Here is a 20,000-nt window from a genome sequence, read left to right as displayed (position 1 = left end):
GAGAGAGAGAGAGAGAGAGAGAGAGAGAGAGAGAGAGAGAATCGTTTTGATCACGCAGATGCATATTGGTGTAGACATAATTTTACTTGATGTAGAGAGAGAGAGAGAGAGAGAGAGAGAGAGAGAGAGAGAGAGAGAGAGTCACGGAGGTGTTTGTCAGATTCATAGATATGGATTCAGAGATTCTGAGCTCAAGACTTTGCTAGCATCCGTCTGACGTCGGGTTGAAAGAGTGAGTGTGCGTGGCGACGCGGTTGCGGGTACACGTGTTAGTGTGTGGTTTGACTTCCTTCCTTCTCAACTCGTCTCATCGATGAAGTAAGTAGTGTTTGCTGTTACGAGAGAGAGAGAGAGAGAGAGAGAGAGAGAGAGAGAGAGAGAGAGAGAGAGAGAGAGAGAGAGAGAGCAAACATAATACTTCAGTGACCGCTCATATTGTGTTTTCCTTCTCAAGAACGTAAATTCTGGAAAAAAAAGTACGTTGCCTTTTCTTTTATTTAGCATTTATCTTGTTTGGACTTTGTCTACTGGAGGGATGGAGTTTTCAAGAGAGAGAGAGAGAGAGAGAGAGAGTGTCCTAGGCGGGGCAGAGTCGTCTACTCACATGTGTAGTGCTGACGGAGACCTAACAATCTGGCAAATATTCAGATAAAATTTTGTTGGTGATAAGGATGTTAAGAATCGTGTGTGTGTGTGTGTGTGTCGGTCTATGATAATGACAGCCGAAATTAGTACTGGTATTGCGGTTCTCTCTCTCTCTCTCTCTCTCTCTCTCTCTCTCTCTCTCTCTCTCTCTCTCTCTCTCCAGACGTAATAAAAGAGATGGTGATGTTATGCTCCGATTTTAGTTATTTTTTCCACATTTCTCTCTCACCAGACAAATATGTGACCTCTGACCTCCTCCTTCTCTGTGTTGCTGGAGGGAATAGTTTTATGGCTGCAAATAAGAATGTGCGTGTCAACTTCCCTTCTCGTGGAGGTTAGACATAAATCTGTTACATGTTCTTTGTCATAGATTAACAAAATGCGTAAATATTAAGCGTGGTCAATTAAATAAAAGCATTAAGTATTTTTCTTTTTGTTTTCTTTTATCTATCGTAATCTTAACTGTTTTCTTTTAATATAATTCGCTTTATTGTGTGAGTAAACACTGTCTTAACTTTTCACTTTGTTGAAGGAGAAGAAAAGCTAGAATCCGTTTTTATTTTTTCTGCTTCCTTCGTTTCATACGCTGGTCTGCTCTTTTTCTCATAATTTTTTTCGCCAGTAAACGAAAGTGTGCAGTTCTTTCTCTGGGAATTACGGAAAAGGGCAGTCTCTTTTCTCGCAAAGGTTTTCGACCCGCTTTTTGTCTCGCTGCCGACCACTCGTCCCCTCAGCTGAACACAGGTGACTGTTTTTTTCTTAACGTCCACACCGCCACGACAAACTTGCTACATAGACACAAGGCGCCTTTTTATGTTGCGGCGAGGCGTTCCGACGTGCCAGTCAGCCGCGGGAGTTCACACACGCCCCGCCACGATTCTGCATATTTGTAGGAGCACTGGTACTCGCAAACCGTGGACTGTGATGGAGACTGAGAGATGGCAAAGGTTCCGTCACTAGCAAAATATAAGATAATAATTCTCTCTCTCTCTCTCTCTCTCCACACAAACACACTTGCTCGAGTCATGTGTCGTTGGCAGCAGATCGAGACTCGTTTGGTTGTTTCGCTGGCTTTTTACTACCGGGACCCGCGCGCTCCACGTGGTCATGTTTCGTTAAATTGTGCACGGTCATGTCCCACTACACTGATAACGAGCCGCGTCTGGCACTCACAAATTTGAAGCCACGATTGACAAATGGTGCGAGAGCCAACCAGCACGTCCATCTCGCCAGGCTGGGAGTGACGGACCGGCTGATTTGGGTTTAGGTAGGATTATATTTTGTTTATGGTTTTAAAGGTGTTTTTGTTTATCTTTTTTGGTTGGGGGGTGGTTGGTGGTGGGGAGGGAGGGCTCAGGTGGTTTTGCAGTATTTGTGTATATTTGTGTATTGTGGGAATGAGTGTTTGTTGGATCTGTGTGTGGGATTTAACACAGCACATACTTACGCATCTACACACACACACACACACACACACACACACACACACACACACACACACACACACACACACACTTACATACAATATAAAACGGTGGTAATCAATAGATTTCTTTAATTTCACAAGTTGCACAACACTATTTATTAGACTTTTATTTTTATGAACAGTGATAATTTACACTGCTCCATTTGTCACTACGTGTTCGGCAATTGCAATAATGGTAAACAGACAATAGGAGGCTGCGTCATAGCAATAATTATGATGAACGTATAACAAATATAGCGGCTTTTACCCTCCCTGTACGTGATTACAAGCTAAACCATAAGAACAGTCTTTTAGGGGAACTTTGTCGACTAGGAGTGGGAGCACATGAAACAGGGTCAGTGTTAAGTGTTTACGAGACAAGCAGGAGTTAGTGGGGACAGGAATTGCCTTCATAGACTGTGAAAACCAAGAGAAATTTAAGGGCGTCTGAGTTACTATGCACAAACAGACCTTCTCATTGCGGTGCTATGGTGAACAGTAACAAGCTGAACGATGCTTAGCTGTTGTCTGTTTGTGTGTGTGTGTGTCAGATCGATTCATGGAAGTTGTTTGTTGATAGGGAGGAGCCTTCGTCTTTACTACTCTTCATTTACTCTCTTCTATACACTCTACTCAATGCACTTTAAATACTCGGGACCAACAAATCTGCAGATGTTTATTCCCCGTTTGTTCCTTTGTTTCTCTGCTCGCCCTCATCGTCGTCCTTCTCTATCGCCGTTTCTTCTTCTCCTCTTCCTCCCCCTCTTGCTATCTCCTCTTCCCTCCCCCTCTTCCTTTCTGGGAAACTTGATGATGTCATTTTTTGCAGGAAAGTATTCGCAGAGTTAAACTGTTGTGCAAAGAATCTTTAACGAAGCGTCTTTGTGAGTAGATAAGTGTGTGTGTGTGTGTGTGTGTGTGTGTGTGTGTGTGTGTGTGTGTGTGTGTGTGTGTGTGTGTGTGTGTGTGTGTGTGTGTGTGTGTGTGAAGAGCCCGACGAGATGAATTTTAAGAGGATGTGGAAATGAAGCTGAGAAGAGGTTGTGATGACAGATAGGAGAAAGTTTGAAGTAGTCCAGAAGGATCGAGGCAGCGAGAGGTGAGAAAAATTGCGCTGATAAAGGCTGGGTGAAGAATTGCTCAGAGAGAGAGAGAGAGAGAGAGAGAGAGAGAGAGGAGAGAGAGGGGGGGGGGTTATATACTGCTCTTTTGAACTGCATTCTTCTCCCACACTCTCTCTCTCTCTCTCTCTCTCTCTCTCTCTCTCTCTCTCTCTCTCTGTTACATATCTCATTGTAATCCTTATTTTAACTCACTAATTTTTTAGCTATTCAGTATCTTTAGTCCCTTCACCTTCGTTGCCCCTCCTTACTGCAGCAATTGACCTGATTAATGACACGTAAGTCTGTCAGTTTAATACGTGAGTCTAAGGGATATGTATATTTTCAAGCTTTCTCACTAGTCTTCATGTACACATTCCCATTTTATATTCCTTCCTTCCTTTCCCTCCCATGCTCTCATTATCTCTTCTCTGACATATCATCCCCTGCTTTTCCTCTCCCTCCTTCCCTAACCTACTCGATACTCACTTGTCAACATCCTCCCTCGTTTCTCCTTCATTTCCTTACCTACTCTCACCCTATCCTCTCCCCATCTTCCCGTCACTCCTCCTCCTCCTCCTCTTGCCGTTCCCTCAACCACACGTACTGTGGTCTTTGATAATCTTTGTAATTTCTATTTTGCATACCTTACGAAATTCCTTCTTTTGAGGGGAGGGAAAGAGGTGGAGAGAAGGAAGTCAGGATGAGAGGATGAGATGAGGAGAGATAATCAACTAGGGAGGAAGTGTTTGTGAAGGAGACGTGTGTGTGTGTGTGTGTGTGTGTGTGTGTGTGTGTGTGTGTGTGTGTGTGTGTGTGTGTGTGTGTGTGTGTGTGTAAAAGGGAACTCCTAACTAGGGCAACAAAAAGGCTATGAAAAAAATGCCAACTGAAGGTGCCAGTTCCTCTCACTCACTCAAAACGGTTATCCAAAAGTTGTGTGTGTGTGTGTGTGTGTGTGTGTGTGTGTGTGTGTGTGCGTGTGGCGTGTGCGTGTGTGTGTGGTGTGTGGTGTGTGTGTGTGTGTGTGTGTGTGTGTGTTCTGGTGACTCTTGCTTCTCCTCCGTCACTTCCTCTTGACAAATTCAGTACCGTACTGAGGGCGGAGCGAGGATTGCACACACACACACACACACACACACACACACACACTGACAAGGAAAATATCATCCACACCGCCCATCACCATACATCACACATCACATCCATCACCACATTATTACCACCTCGACGCTCACCACCACCACCACACCACAGCACAAGGACATAGGGGTAAGCTGCAAGAAACCGTCAAGTCTACTCGTGGCATTTCTACCTGTCATCCTCATTCATAAATTTGTCGTAATGACTCAACACTATAATGAAAACCTGATTACTGAGTCTATCCCATTCTTCTACCGCTATTTGTAAGCCAGTTCCATCCTATATCTGTTTTAAATCGAACTTTATCAAGCTAGAACCCGTTATTTTTTGTCCTATTCTGATTATTGCCCCTAAGAACTTTGCTTATATCGTCATTGTTACATGCCGTATACCACAAACATGGCAGGTTCACTACAGAAGCAACGGTGTTTATAGACCAATGAAAAATAATATCTGTAAACTTAACCATTGCTATAAGTTTCATTTTGCTTCCTTGCCTCCCACGGGCGCCCTGTATCTGGCTGGCACGGTGGCGGCGGCAGTAACTCTTGAAGTGGAGGGAGGGCGTCCGCGGCTGTGAGTGCCAATTTATGGGATAAGTAGCGTGCTCCTGTGACCCTCGTGCGGTGCATCTCTTTCACTGGCGAGGCTTGCTGGCTTGGCGCTGTTTCATTCCACCCACTTGTGCAAATATTAGGACAATGCGTCAGGTTTCAAGGTATTTATTTATTTATTTTTTTTTCAGGGATGTCTTGGTGTTTTTTTTTTTTTTATTTATTAATTTATTTGTTATTTTATTTCTGTGTAAAAATGTAATTTACGGCAGTGCTGTTGTGATGCTTATCTATCACCAAAGTTTACATACTACTGTTGATGTTGTTGTTGTTGTTGTTGTTGTTGTTGTTGTTGTTGTTGTTGTTGCTGTTGTCTTTATCATAATCATCATCGCCACCACCACCATCACCACCCATACTCCATCCACCCACCTACCAAAACCACCCTCTCTTCCCACCCACCCACCCACACGTTAGAGGGACATGTACCTCACAACTCAGAGGGTGAGGATTGTGTTGCATGTCAGAGTTCCAGAGATGAGTGATGCCGCTGTACGTGTGTAAATACTGATTGATACGACTGTCATCGATACCAGTCCTCGCCGCTGCCCGCCCTCCAATCCTCACACACACACACACACACACATATACACATACATGTAAATAGTTTTGTTACTCCTAAAGATTTAAGCGTTTTCTAATAGTGACTTGTGGGATGGAGGGACTATTGTAAAGTTTGTATATCCTTGTGTGTGTGCCTTGCGGGATGGAAGTGAACCTGGCAAATATATACATTACTACACACACACACACACACACACACACACACACACACACACACACACAGGTTATATTTATTTTATCACAAGTCAATATGAAGGTCAAACATTTACCGTGGACATGAATTAAATTTTTATAAGTGCATTAATGTGTAATACCTTTGTTCGTGCTAGCTGAGATCGAACACTGATGTTACTTACGAACGTGGAAACCAAACAACAAAAGGGTCACGGAGGTTTAAGGTCGAGGGTTGTAAGGAAGCGAACGAGGAGACTGCAAAAGACTGTGTCCTCAAACAATCTAAGCGCCTAATCTTAACAACATCTTCAATGGCTCCAGTGGAAGTGATTTTAGTGATTGTTTAGCGGATGTACTCGATATTATAGAAGGTTTTGATGATTTTAGTAATGGTTCTTATATCTCTCTCAATTCCACCTCTCCACCTAAGCCCCCTGTGTAACTGCCTTAGTGATAAACAGTGTAATAGTATCATTATTATCAAAATGTTCCGCACGTATGTAACAGCATCCTTTTCCGCGTCCTCTGCTACCTGCTTTGCCTTCTGCTTCCTTCAGGCGCGCCGTCAGGAGAGTGTGGGGTGCGTGGTGGCATTATCTGCGCCGCGAGGAGGAGAAACTTTTTACAGAAAGTCTGCAAATCCCTGGCGTGCGTCAAGCCTCCTCCATCCCTCACTCGTCACTTCCCGAGCCCCGGCCTTGCCTCGTCACTACCACCACCACCACCACCACCACACCCTCCTTACCTGTGTCGCCTCAGTGGTGTTTATATATTTATTCTTATATATAAACTCTCATTCTCTCTCTCTCTCTCTCTCTCTCTCTCTCTCTCTCTCTCTCTCTCTCTCTCTCTCTCTCTCTCTCTCTCTCTCTCTCTCTCTCTCATACATGCATATATTATAAAAGCAGAAATATAATTAAGTATGAATTAGGTCTCGTGTTCGTTAAACTCTGAAAAAAAAAGTAAAATGTTTATCTCGTTTATTTTGTAGCAGCGGGCTGCAAGAATGCCACTGTCATGCTAATTCATAAATATGAAATATTAAAGAATTAAAAAAAATTAGAGACATTAAGAAAATTAAACTGTCCGAAAGTTTTTTTTTTCATCTTTTTGTTTCAGCTTATTTTCCAAGTTTACAAATATACGTAGTAAGCGTGGAGGTATTTTGTTCGTGAAGGGACCGCAAGGCTGAGACGCACATCTCACCTGATGCTTCTCAGGGAGGCTGGCTCAGGCTACAAAAATGGGTGAGAGAGGAAAAAGAAGAAGAATAATAAGAAAAAAAAAGAAGAAGAAAAAAGGAGGAGGAGGAGAAGGAGGAGAAGGAGAATAAGAATAAGAAGAAAAGAAGAAGAGAAAGGAGAAGAAGAAAAAGAAAAGAAAAAAAGGAGAAGCAAAAAAAGAAAAAAAGTAAAAGAAGACGAAGAACAAGAAAAGAAAACACCCCATTCCACTTGCAGAAATTGAAAAAAAACTCGAAAGAAAAAAAAAAAAAGATAATCAACAAGACACAAACACAGGAACGCCTCACGCAACAAACAAGATTGCAAAAAAAAAAATAAATAAATAAAAAAAAATAAATAAATAAAAAGAAAACCTGCCTTTGAGAGTGACGTAAGATGAACACACACACACACACACACACACACACACACACACACACGGCTTAGTGACAGGCCGGAACAGCAAAAGGGAAGGCAGAGCGGACAGGAAAGGAAATGAAAGCACAAGATTAGTCAGTTCCCGCGGCGACTTAGCTGGGAGATAAGTAGTGAAAGTTAAGGAAGGTTTTGATCCTTAGAGGGGAATGAAGTTATGGATATATATGTACAATTGATGGCTGACTCTCTCTCTCTCTCTCTCTCTCTCTCTCTCTCTCTCTCTCTCTCTCTCTCTCCTCTCTCTCTCTCTCTCTCTCTCTCTCTCTCTCTCTCTCTCTCTCTCTCTCTCTCTCTCTCTGCCTTTATCAATAGAATAAATACCACTTGTTAATTATTATTCTTCCGTTGCGTTCCTCCTCTTCTTCTTTCTCTTCATCCTCTTCTTTCTCTTCCTCCTCTTTCTTTACTCCTCTGCCTCAATCTCCTCTTCCTTTTTGTCCTCTCCTACTTTTCTTCCCTTTTCTCCATACCTCATCCTCCTCTGTCTCTATCTCTTCCTCCTGTTTCTCCATCCTTATCTCCTCTTTCTCTCCTCCCCCTCCGTTCTCACTATCCTCCTCCTCTTTCATCCTCGCTAGGTGGTGGTACAAGAACAGAACAGAGGAAAGAATTAATACTTTTTTCTCTCCTGCATGTACAGCAAATAACGCCTCCTGTACCACTGCAAGTCTCGTCAAGTTGTGTTTTTCTTTTTTTTTCTTTTTTTACGTGTATAAGTTCGCGTTCTCCTCTTCTTCCTCCTTTTCCTCATTCTTGTTTCTCTGGTTGTCTTCTTGTCGTTCTCGTTTTTCGCGTCCTTGTCCTTGTTCTCTTTCCCTTCGTGTTCTTCTTTCTTGTTGTTGTCGTCGTCTTTTTCCTCCTTGCTTTTCGTGTTCTTCTCCTCGTCTTCCTTGTCTTTGTTCTTCTCATTCTCGTCCTCTTTCTTGTCTCCCTCGTCTTTTTTTTTTTTTCTTCGTCATCGTCGTCGTCTTCGTCATCCTCTTGGTTCAGTATGTCTTATATTTTTCGCTTCTCCACCGTACACTACTGTCTTCATTATCACATTTTCATTACTACGTATTATCTCGTCTCGCTTTTTTGCCTCGCTATCATCGTATCCTCACTTCTCAAATTCGTTGCCTCTTACATTTCTATCATAATTTCTTTGCTAACTTCACGTAAATTTTTTTTTAGGGGCAGGATATTTTTTTGTACTCAGCTGCCTTCATGCATTCCGTCTGTCCTCTCTTCTCCTCTTTTCCTCATCCCTCTTCTGTTTCTCTCTTTCTCTCGTGCTCCCTCAACCTCCTCGTCCCCATCCTCTTCTCTCCCCATTCCCTCCCACCCCAGACCACTCTTCCTTACTCGTAATGCCGTTTTCCTCTTCCTCTCTTGCCCTCGTCCTCCAATTTATAGTCGTGTTCCTCCAAACATTTCTTCCTCCCGCCTGTCTTAAGTTTTGTCGATGGGTCTTCCAGAGTGGAATTTTGCTCAGAGACAGGCGACGCCGAGCAACCTGAACTTTCATCATTACTAATTTCGTATGTGAGAAACGAACGTAATTGTGTGTGCGTGTGTGTGTGTGTGTCTGGTCTAGGTTAACGTGTGTGTATGTAAGTACATGACCTTTGGAAATCTATCGTATTATTACTACTATTATGATTGCTGTTCAAGTGGTAAAACGAGGGTGACTTAAGTAAAATTTTCAGGATCAAGTAATCAGGAGAGAACAGGCTGGAAAAGTTGGATTAAAAAGAAAAAAAAAAAAATACATAGGAAGGAATCAGTTCTCGAAAGGAGTGGTAGACGAATGGGAGGGTCTTTTTAATCAGGTTGTTTGTGCTGCGTCATTAAGGAGCTTTGACAGAAGATACGGCAGATTTATGCATGGGGATGATGGGTGGAAATAGATACGTTTTGCACAGTGACTGCCACGTGTAGGTCTGATTACTTCTTGCAGCTTCCTTTATTTTCTTATGCTCTTATGTTCTTATGATGATTGCTGTCTGGGAAAGTGAAGTCAGAAATACCGAGAAGAAAAGGAAAAAGAATCGTAATGAGAAAATTACAGCGAGGAAATATATTAGTATCCCTGATGGAACTGAACACCACTTTTTCTGTTCCTTCTCCTCCTCCTCCTCCTCCTTCTCCTCCTTCTCCTCCTCTGCTTTTTCTTCTTCTTCTCTTACCTTTCTCATTGACTTTCTTTTCTTTTTTCGTTCTTTCTTTCTCACTTTCCTTGAACTTTCCTTCTTGTAGTGTTGGTCCTTAACATATGTTGAGAGAGAGAGAGAGAGAGAGAGAGAGAGAGAGAGAGAGAGAGAGAGAGAGAGAGAGAGAGAGAGAGAGAGAGAGAGAGAGAGAAGTTCACTGGAGGCTGTAGAAAAGAAAAAAAAAGGAGATGAAAGGAGGGAAAAACTCACGCATATAGAAAATAGAAGAAGAAAAGTTAAGAGGACGTGAAAGAGGACTGGAGATTGGAGATACGGAGAGAGAGAGAGAGAGAGAGAGAGAGAGAGAGAGAGAGAGAGAGAGAGAGAGAGAGAGAGAGAGAGAGAGAGAGAGAGAGAGAGAGAGAGAAATGGAATAGGACATACAAAGTGAGGGCGGAATATGTTGGAAAAGGAAGGAGGGAAGAAAGAAAAAAAAAAAAAGAAAATAAGGAGGGAAGCAAGAGAAGGAAGGAAGGAAGGAAGGAAGGAAGAAAAGAGGGAGAGAGTTGAGGAATTGAAGGAAGGAAGAAAGAGAAGGGTTAAGTGATGGCTGCAGTAGTAGTAGTAGTAGTAGTAGTAGTAGTAGTAGTAGTAGCAGTAGTAGCAGCAACAACAGCAGTATGAAGGGAAGCAAAGAAGGAAGGAACCTGAAGAAGGAAGAAAGGGAGGGGGTCGTGAGGTGGCTGCCGTAGTAGTAATAGTAGTAGTAGTAGTAGTAGTATTAGCAATAATAGCAGCAACAGCAGCAGTAGCAGAATGGTCTGTCAACTCAATTTCCAAGAAGGAGGTGACTTTCATCCATTTGAAGAATAAATAGTGTGAAATAGAGTATTGTACCGTATCTCTACCAAACTTCCATGAACAGCTTCACGTTGCCTTCCGCAGTATTGAGTCCATTATCTCTGTTCCATTGTCAACACTCGCCGCTAGTTCTTCGGGTTCGCTCTCAAGTCGGTTGGTGAGGGACAGTCCTTCATTTCACTCCGTCCCGTGCTATGTTAGTGAAGGTACGTTATGATTTGACACCCTCTCTCTCTCTCTCTCTCTCTCTCTCTCTCTCTCTCTCTCTCTCTCTCTCTCTCTCTCTCTCTCCCAGTCAAAAATTTGTCTCGAGTTTTCGGTTTTTAAAAGGAAAATTAAGAAAAGGGGACAGTTTTTCTTTCCAACTGTTCCAGAAGGATGAAAAAAAGAAAAAAAAAGAGAAGAGAATACATATTCAGTTTGGTTTGTGAAGGTTACGCTGTTATAACTGGCACTGTATAGACTCACTAGCAATTCTTCATTTTTTTCTGCAGAGATCATTCACAACAAAGCCTTGATGTCGGAGAATGCTGCCTGAGGATTTTTTTTCACATTATAATTATTAGTATAATTATTAGTAGTAAACAAAACCAAAGAAATAAAACATCAAGCCACTGTGTATTCGTGAAATGGCGAAAACACTCAATTGAGATCCATAACATTCAACAGTGGAGTGGGTGGCGGGCAGAGTAACGCGTCGCTTGAGTAACGGCGCCACACATCATCTGGAAGTATATACGATCACGCATGTCCAGTGTTGTGCGATGATTAAGTGAGAGTGACGAACACCGGCGCTGTGTTGTCGTCCTGTGCCAGAAGCGAAGACTCCTGCCTTGATTTATGGAGACATGGCATGACGGGAACATGAAAAAAGGATCGTTAAATGTTAAGAATCTGAAGTTTGTGACATACTCATCAACAGAAATACCCTCCCACATGCCGGATCTAAAAAAAATGTCAAGTTAGAGTTGCAAGTGTATGTGTGTGTGTGTGTGTGTGTGTGTGTGTGTGTGTGTGTGTGTGTGTGTACGCAGGCGCCTAGTTGAAAGGAAGTGAATGTTTAACCAGAAATACAAACATGTACAATACTGGTGCATATTCCATGAGAGCAGACAACTTGACTCATGAATACTTTACTTGGAAAGAAGGCGAGGAGACACAGCAGGAGAGGACCCAACTGACAGTAATACACGGAGAAACCAGGAATTAGATTGGCTTTGTCTGCCGTGAAAGCCGAAACGCTCTGATGGATATAACTACATTGCATACATTGAAGTCCCAGCGAGCGGCGGCGATGGTGCGGCGTCACGACAGTTGCGTTCTGTGGCCAGCTTCGGAGTATTTGCGGGGGTCGTCCGTCTGTCAACCCCATCGTAAATTCAAGACTCGTTTTAGCCAGTAAGGGAACGTCGTGTGCGCTTTGAGTCAAGCTATTGTGTTTCTTGGCTGCAGTGTGTATGTTTAACATTATTTGCGCTGGACTTTACTTGGCACACTATCTATGTGGGGATTACTGTTGTGAGGAGCTTTAACGTTATCGAGTTCATTTGCTCCCGCAGTCAAAAACATGAATCAAAAAGTTAATCGTGGAGAGAGAGAGAGAGAGAGAGAGAGAGAGAGAGAGAGAGAGAGAGCAAAACGTTTCTAAATACAGCTCTAATATACAACCTATCCAGCCTCCCGTGGCTTGCACAATGCCTCTACACGATGGCACGCCTGGTCGCTCACCCCATACAGGTTAGGTAAAGGAGTTTTTTCTTTTGTTAAATTCCACTCGATCGGGTCCGAGCCACGTAGCACGATAGACTCTGAAAAATGTAACTTATAATTCTGGGCTTTGTGCATAAGGATCTCGTGCCTCGTAAAGCAGCGCGGCGGGTGAAGGGGCTGATGGTTCCAGCAGAAGTTTATTGATCTCCTCGTCTGAAGTTCCGCCTTCCTTATGACCTCAGTGGCGACGGCGTTTGGTGGTCGAGTGGAGTGTGAGGACCGCTGAGGCAGCATTGCCAGGCCCTCTGCTGTCACACTTTTTGTTTTCTCCATTTCTCTTCTTATGTCGAGTGGAGGCTGGCCAAGAGAATAAAAACACAAAGATAGCTGGAAAAAGAACAGGGAAAGGCTACTTAACTGATATTTCTACACAAAACTGAGTGACAATTGGTCTCATTTTGGTTTGTTAGTTGTGTTTAGGTGTTTTGACTTTCTTACAGTACCAAGCTTATTTCGTACCAGTCCAGATCTGCGCTTTTTCTGTCAAGTATATATAAAAATAACTTATTTATTTTATTTATTTTTTTATTGAAGTAGATTCTGGAAAGGGCCACTTAATTAATACCTTCCTGTAAACCTGAGTATAAATCGACCTTAATTTCGTTTGTTAGTTTACCTTTGGTGTTTTGACGCCCTTACGGGACTAAACTTTCTCTCTCGTGCCATCCCAGGTAGTTATAAAAGCTTTTCTGACAAGTTTATACAAAATAATTGCTTTGTTATTGAGAGAGTCTAAAATATGCAAAGTCAGCGTTAGCGTGCGATAGATTGACGGTTATGAGTCATTATTTTCGCCTCTCTTTGACCAATCGTGTCCTGACGTGTATTGGAGACACCTGCGCCAGTGGCCGTCACCTGCTGCCTTCCGTCTCATTTTCCGTGAACCTTCCTTTATTTTCCTTCATGTTTTTCGATGCCGTGCTGATTGTGAATGAGATATGATGAAAATGTGGTTTATTTATTTTTTTTTAAGATTGTTTTTTTTGACTGATTTTATGCCGAGTATCAGCGAGGTATAATGAAAAGCATGTTCTATTTTTTTTTATTTTTTATTTTTTAAAGGTTATTTGTGGGGGTTACACGGGCACATAATTATATACTGTATTCTTGCGTGTATGGAAGTCTTTGTACAAGCGCTTCCGTATCTAAACTGATCATTTTAATTATATTTTCTTTTAGTTATTTATTCATTTATTTTTTTTTCCATTTCTCTGAGCTGCCAATTAGCGAGTTTTCTTCCCATTTTTGTGTTCTTAGCTGGCATCCTTCACCCATAAAACAACACAAGAAGAAGAAGAAAAAAAAGAAAAGAAAAGAAAAAAGAAAACGAAAAATGAACCACAAACTTCAATCAGGCACTTAGTAGATGCTATATACTCTGTCCTGATATGAAAGAAGAAAGATCCCGTAAAAGTAACGAGAAACTTTACAACAAAAACATATGGGCGGTGGAACAGGACCCGTGTGTGTGTGTGTGTGTGTGTGTGTGTGTGTGTGTGTGTGTGTGTGTGTGTGTATCCGTAAAGGAGACACATCGTAGGCAAGTCCAAGAATCACCCGGGGAATTGTCAGCACGAAGGTCTTCACGAGGCTCATGATCGAGAGGACGAGAGTGGCTGTGTGTCTGTAGGTTACAGCCTCAAGTGTTTAATTATTCAGTCGCTTGTTCTTGTATTTGTTCACCGCTGTGGTAGCTCGTGGCTGGCAAGTTTTGAAGCGGCAGGCGAGGCTGTTTGAGTTAGCAGAGAGAGAGAGAGAGAGAGAGAGAGAGAGAGAGAGAGAGAGAGAGAGAGAGAGATTCTGCTCTTGACGTCTTCTCTCTCAGTGGAGGCGGTGAGCACCCTTGGCTAGGCGCGGAGAAGGGAAGGGAGGAGATGAGATGCTTTCCTCCTGCTGCCTCTCCCCGTCTCTCTCCGTCCTTCATAGCACATTCCGCGAGCTTATTTAAAAGGAATTTGTACGTGGCCATTATAAATTCCCTCCCGCCACTATGTAAGATGCGATGTAGTTAAAGAAATACGTTTTTAGTGTACTTTGTGTGTGTGTGTGTGTGTAAATAATAATAATAAATAATAATAATAATAAACGGTTTATTCTTTAGGCAGTCAACAAACTGAAAATGTACATTGGGGGTGGGGAAATACTTGACATTAATCCTAAAGGTAAGTCAAATCTAGAAGAGACTATTGATTGATGGCTCGCACCATGGTGGGAATCGCACTGAGTCTGTACCGGTCCGTACGTGGCGCCTTTAGGGGCGTTATCTTATTGTGGTGTCTGGTGGCACAGGTAGGGCGAGGCGCGTCAGGCGGCAGCATGTGTGTGTGTGTGTGTGTGTGTGTGTGTGTGTATCCCTCACCACACAGAAGAGGAAGCATATACGAGGTGGCATCTTCAATTAGCAGGCGTAGATGAAAAAAAATTCTCACACACACTCAAGAGACATTAGTAAAAGGCTTTGGTGCAAGTGTGTGTGTGTGTGTTTTAATGTGTCTCTCTCAGCATACACCCAAAGAAACACACACGAGGTGGCATCTTAAAAGTACGTGGATGGACTGAAACTTAAACACACATTTTCAAGAGCCATTAGTAAAAGTCTTTCCTGCAAGTCTGTTATCTCACATTACACGTCCCAGCTGTCCAAATATGCGATGTAAACAAGCCATAGGAATAAAGAAGATGTATTTATTGTATTAGCAGCTGAGGTCGATTGGAAGGTCCCCCATTCCTGCGAGCTGTGTGAGGTGTTTGCAGTAATTTGTGTGGTGTTTTCTGAGGAAGGGACATCAGTCGAAGGACACACGCTAATGAATAATAATTGATAGGTCTGTTGTGTTCGCTGGTATCAATTTGCAGGGAAGCGTGGGAATAACGCACACACACACGCACTCTCTCCTCTCTCTCTCTCTCTCTCTCCTCTCTCTCTCTCCTCTCTCCCTCTCTCTCTCTCTCTCTCTCTCTCTCTCTCTCTCTCTCTCTCTCTCTCTAGTTGCAACAAATCTCATTGACCTCATTCTAACGTGCTTGAGTTGCCTTAGTCATCCAGGTTATATAAAAAAAATAATAACTGTCAACATTTACCTTCTTGACATTTGGAAATAAGCATTCTTTCGAGACACGCGATTTTAAGACATGAAAAGTTAGTAAATGCACGTGTAATTGTCCCTCCGTGGATATAAATGAAGGAGTTAAGGTTAAGAATTAAAACAACAGTGATGTTAGTATCCGACCATGTGTTTGTCTACTCAAGGAAAGCAGTTACCCGCATCTTCCGTGTCTTTGTATCATTACTCGTGTGAGAGAGTGGAGCGAGGTCTCGTGATGCAGAATATTACATACACCATGTACAGGATCAGCGTGGTGGAAGACGGATAGGTGTAGGGACGCTGTACGCTGCCTGTCTTGACCTGGATACGTAATCCTCAGATTCCTGGACAGGTGCAGCAGGTATTCCACTGCTGAGTTAGGGATATGGTTTCATCCTCGTAGTTTATACACGTGCGCGTACACAGCAGGTCTCTAGATGGCTGGGCGACTTTCTTAATGCCAAAACTACCTTGACTTCACTCTAAGCGGCCCTGGAATCCGTATCGTGTTTTCCAGACGAATTCTTACAGAGGGAAGACTAGTATTAGATATTACTACCTTTTTTGTATTGTTCTAGCAAAAAAAGGAGTCTGAAAAAAAAGATCTTGTGTTACTTTTACATACTGTGAGGAATGTGTAAGGATCAGAATATGAGATCCTTATTTCACTTGGATCACAGCAAACAAACTTTCTTGTCGACTTCATCTGACGTCAAAACACCCTCGACTTCACCCTAAGGATCCATATCATGTGTTCAGACAAATTCTTCACTTGGATCGCAGCAAACAGACTTCCTTATGGACTTCCCCTAAGGTTAAGACTTCACCGTGAGCTGCTCTGGGATCCAACGTTTCCCACACAAACTTTCTCGCATATCGTTCAAATCTTGCAGTGCACAGTTCGTTCCGTTCGCTACTCCTCTGCTGTGAATTAAAGGTGACCGCTGCCGAGGACGAGTTTAACAAATGACAAAACACCGCTACGAACCCCCATCACACGCCCGCCACTCTTGCCTCCATCACGGGCTTACTGTCACGCCCCGGAGACGAAGACACGGTGTAGGTCACGCCACTCTCCACATCACTACGCTGTCTAGCGATGAGTTTCGTGGAGTCTTGTACAAAAAGTGAGGAGTAAAATATTATAGTAGATATGATAAGCAAGCTCTTCCCTTTATCCTGCAATAAAGCACTGAGACAAAGACACTCAGTAAACAGCAGGATAAGTCAGGCACGAACAGACGCATCCCTTCCTTCCGTCCCCCGCGTCACTCGTAAACGTAAACAATAACTTTGCCAGCGTCTGTCACAAGGAAGGAACCTCCAGGGGTGTCTCCACTCTCGCAGCTACTCCTTCCCGATTTGCCCTTTGTGAAATCTTGATGTTCAAACGCCCCGCTCTTTCATTGGTCCGCCCGGGAGACATTGCAAGAATTTTCATTGAGTTGGTGATATCCTTGTGGGTTTTTATCAGTTCCTCCCTTCATGAAGCACGTGGTTTTGTATCTGCAGCGCCTAATTCTTTTTTTTCTTGGTTATCTTTAGCCAAACTGTGCTCATGGCTTATATTAGAAACACAGAGAGAGAAAGAACAAATTAATGTTTTCATGCATCTGTATATATCTGTATATATCATGTATATGTAGATATGCATCGGCATCTCTTTGTTAAATTGTCTTTAGCCAAACGGTGCTTACGGATTATATTAGAGAGAGAGAGAGAGAGAGAGAGAGAGAGAGAGAGAGAGAGAGAGAGAGAGAGAGAGAGAGAGAGAGAGAGAGAGAATCAATATATCTGTGCACCTGTATACATCTCTTTCTGTGGCACTGGGGATCTGTGGTGGCACTGATGACAGCCTAAAAATACTGGAAAAGGAACCTTCACATTCACTTTACGCTGGATCGAATTTGATTGTTATTTCTTCTCAGCTGTTTTTTCCACAAAGACCTCAATCCCACGCACGTTCCGAGGGAGTACACCCACTTTGCTGGAAACACTGGAGCCAACAATTGAAGTAATGGAATTTTTCTTGCATCCTCTCTCTTTCTTTCCTTCTCCCTCCCCTTCCTCCACACACACACACACACACACACACACACACACACACACACACACACACACACACACACACACACACACACACACACACACACACACACACACACACACACACACACACACACACACACACACACACACACACACACACACACACACACACACTCTCTCTCTCTCTCTCTCTCTCTCTCTCTCTCTCTCTCTCTCTCTCTCTCTCTCTCTCTCTCTCTCTCTCTCTCTCTCTCTCTCTCTCTCTCTCTCTCTCTCTCTCTCTGCTTACCTGCTTGCTCACTATCCAAGAATGTGCTTACCGTCACCTTATAATGAACAAAGCTTCATAATCCTACACTTTCCAAACCATTCACATTTTTTATTCTAGTTTCCTTCCTTTCTGTTGATAAAATTGTGAGGAGTCGCCCAGTTAATCACAGTTTCATTGGTTCTTTGCCTCACAAATCTTAGAAGAGGTGTGTCATGGCGCGTAAATAACTCCCTTGCCTTTGAGAAACCTTCGTGGGGCGCTTTAAAAATCCATGAGGGACTTAGGAACGTGTAGGTGCATGTACGAGGAAAGACACACACATAGGATACATATTCCGATTGTAGTATTTGTTTGTCTACTCTCATATTTAGTTTTCACCGGTGCTGTTGTGAATATTGACTGAGCTTCCTTTACTCACCTCTCCTTTCCCCTCTCTCTCTCTCTCTCTCTCTCTCTCTCTCTCTCTCTCTCTCTCTCTCTCTCTCTCTCTCTCTCTCTCTTTTCTTTCTTTCTTTCTTTATACTTTCATGCGCTCCCTCTTTTCTCTCTCTCCTTTCCTATTTTTCTTCTCTTTTCTCTACTTCTTTTCATTCTCCCTACTCTTTCTTTTTCTTCTTTCCTCGTCTTATCTTTCCTGTCTCATTTTTTTCCTCCCTAGTGTTTTCTCCCCTGTTTTATCCTCCCCCCTTTCCTTCTCTTTTATTCTTTTCTCCTGTCATTTTTCGTCTTTTTTAAATTTTTTCTTTCCTTTTTTTTCTCTCTCTCTCTCTCTCTCTCTCTCTCTCTCTCTCTCTCTCTCTCTCTCTCTCTCTCTCTCTCTCTCTCTCTCTCTCTCTCTCTCTCTCTCTCTCTAACATATTTGTATTTTGCGATATTTCATTTCACCAGTAATTCATTTTCCCTGATATATTTATTTATTTATTATTTATTTATTTATTTATTTATTTATTTATTTATTTATTCATTTATATATTTACTTATTTATTTTGACGAGCATTTAATTTTTCAGAATTTCATGGATTTACGTATTTATTTTATTATTTTTTTGACGTCAATCGGAAAACTGAAATCACTTTTTGGCAACAAATAGTGAAGGGACGAGGAGAGGAAGGGCGAAAGGTCGGACTACCTGTGAGGTCATTCGGTAGTGTGACTTGGCAGGTGGAGGTGGAAGAGGTGGAGGTGGAGGTGTGCTGGTCGATGGATGTATTAGGGAAGAAGTTTAGAGGTGAAGGAGGTTGCGGAAGAGACTGTGTGGGATTTGTAGAAAGACAAGAGGGAGCTAGCGACGACTGCTATCAAGTGAATCTCCTCCCTTGACATGTAACATCGATTTAATTTGGATTCTTCAGTCTTTCTCCTCTGTAAATAGAATGGAGAAATGTTTATGTAGAAAGGAGGAAGGTAGCGACGACTGGTATGAAGTGAATCTCCTCTCTTGACCTCTAAAGTGTGTTTTTATTTGGATTACATCTGATTGCTCCCATTTCGTGACGTTACCGTAAAACCGTGCCCGTGAATTCAATAATCGTAACATAGCTATGGAGGAGGCGTTACATTTTCAGAAAATTGCCTACCTGATGCATGGCGAACGCTTCAGGCTATACTGGCGTTATGATTGGTTCCTGTGTTTAGGAGGCTGACTCATCAACATAACAGTGCTTAACAGTTGGGGAGGTTAGAGAGACCGGGTGTTCATGGCACGGTTTGGTGGCTGATTGAGTATATTGAAGGAAGGAAAAGCAAAGTGAAATGAGAAAATATGCCTTAAACGTTTAGGGCGTTTTATCCCGACCACTCTTAACAGGCTCTACTGGAAGCTCATGGGGTTTTCAAGGATGCTTTTAAGCTCCTAATGGTAGTTTAATAAGAATTTTACATTGTCAATAGGAATAAAACGCCCATGGAAACCCTATATAACCATCTCTGTAGCTTTTATAATTAGTACTTGTAAAAACTCCTAGGGTTTTTAGAAAGAGTGTTATGGAAATGAGGTTTGGTTACATTACATCCAATCCTTCCCTGCTGTGCACTTGTAGTCTGCCTTTTCAAGTGTGTTTTCCCTCTCTCCGTGTCTCTTTTCCTTCCCAGTGGTAGCAGCAAGAATAGTTAAACTGCAAATGGTGATGATCGTAGTCAGAGGTGGTGGCGGTGGTGCGTGGTACAGTAGTAATCGTGGGAGTGGTAATGATGGCAATGGTAATGATGGTGACGCCGCTTCCTCTTCCCTGCAGTACCGAGCATGGTGTGGCGGAGAATGTTGCTGCGTGCATCACATTGTAACCCACTTCCCGGAACACACTCATTCCCTCAGCGTTGCATTCACCTTTAACTGGACGAGTGCGTACACACACCGCCTGGGGGGAAAAAAAATAAAGGAAGGAAACGAGGGAGTGAGGGAAAGAGGGAAACAAAAAACGCTCTACACAAGGGGAAAAAAAAAGAAAAAAGTTGAGCACTTGAAT

At 42.7% G+C, this 20,000-nt stretch overlaps 1 long non-coding RNA gene across 1 annotated transcript in view; it reads left to right on the top strand.

The window, feature by feature from the left end:
- The first annotated feature begins 211 nt into the window (after positions 1 to 211).
- Positions 212 to 20,000, top strand: part of LOC135112410 (uncharacterized) — a 59,959-nt gene continuing 40,170 nt past the window's right edge. The window contains exon 1 of the long non-coding RNA XR_010274354.1: positions 212 to 318. This is a non-coding gene — a long non-coding RNA (uncharacterized LOC135112410). The remainder of the gene's footprint in view (positions 319 to 20,000) is intronic.

This window comes from Scylla paramamosain, chromosome 23 (assembly GCF_035594125.1).
Source record: "Scylla paramamosain isolate STU-SP2022 chromosome 23, ASM3559412v1, whole genome shotgun sequence".
NCBI classification, from domain to species: domain Eukaryota; kingdom Metazoa; phylum Arthropoda; class Malacostraca; order Decapoda; family Portunidae; genus Scylla; species Scylla paramamosain.
Note: the sequence above shows the minus strand (reverse complement) of the source record. Positions and strands in the feature narration are given on the sequence as shown.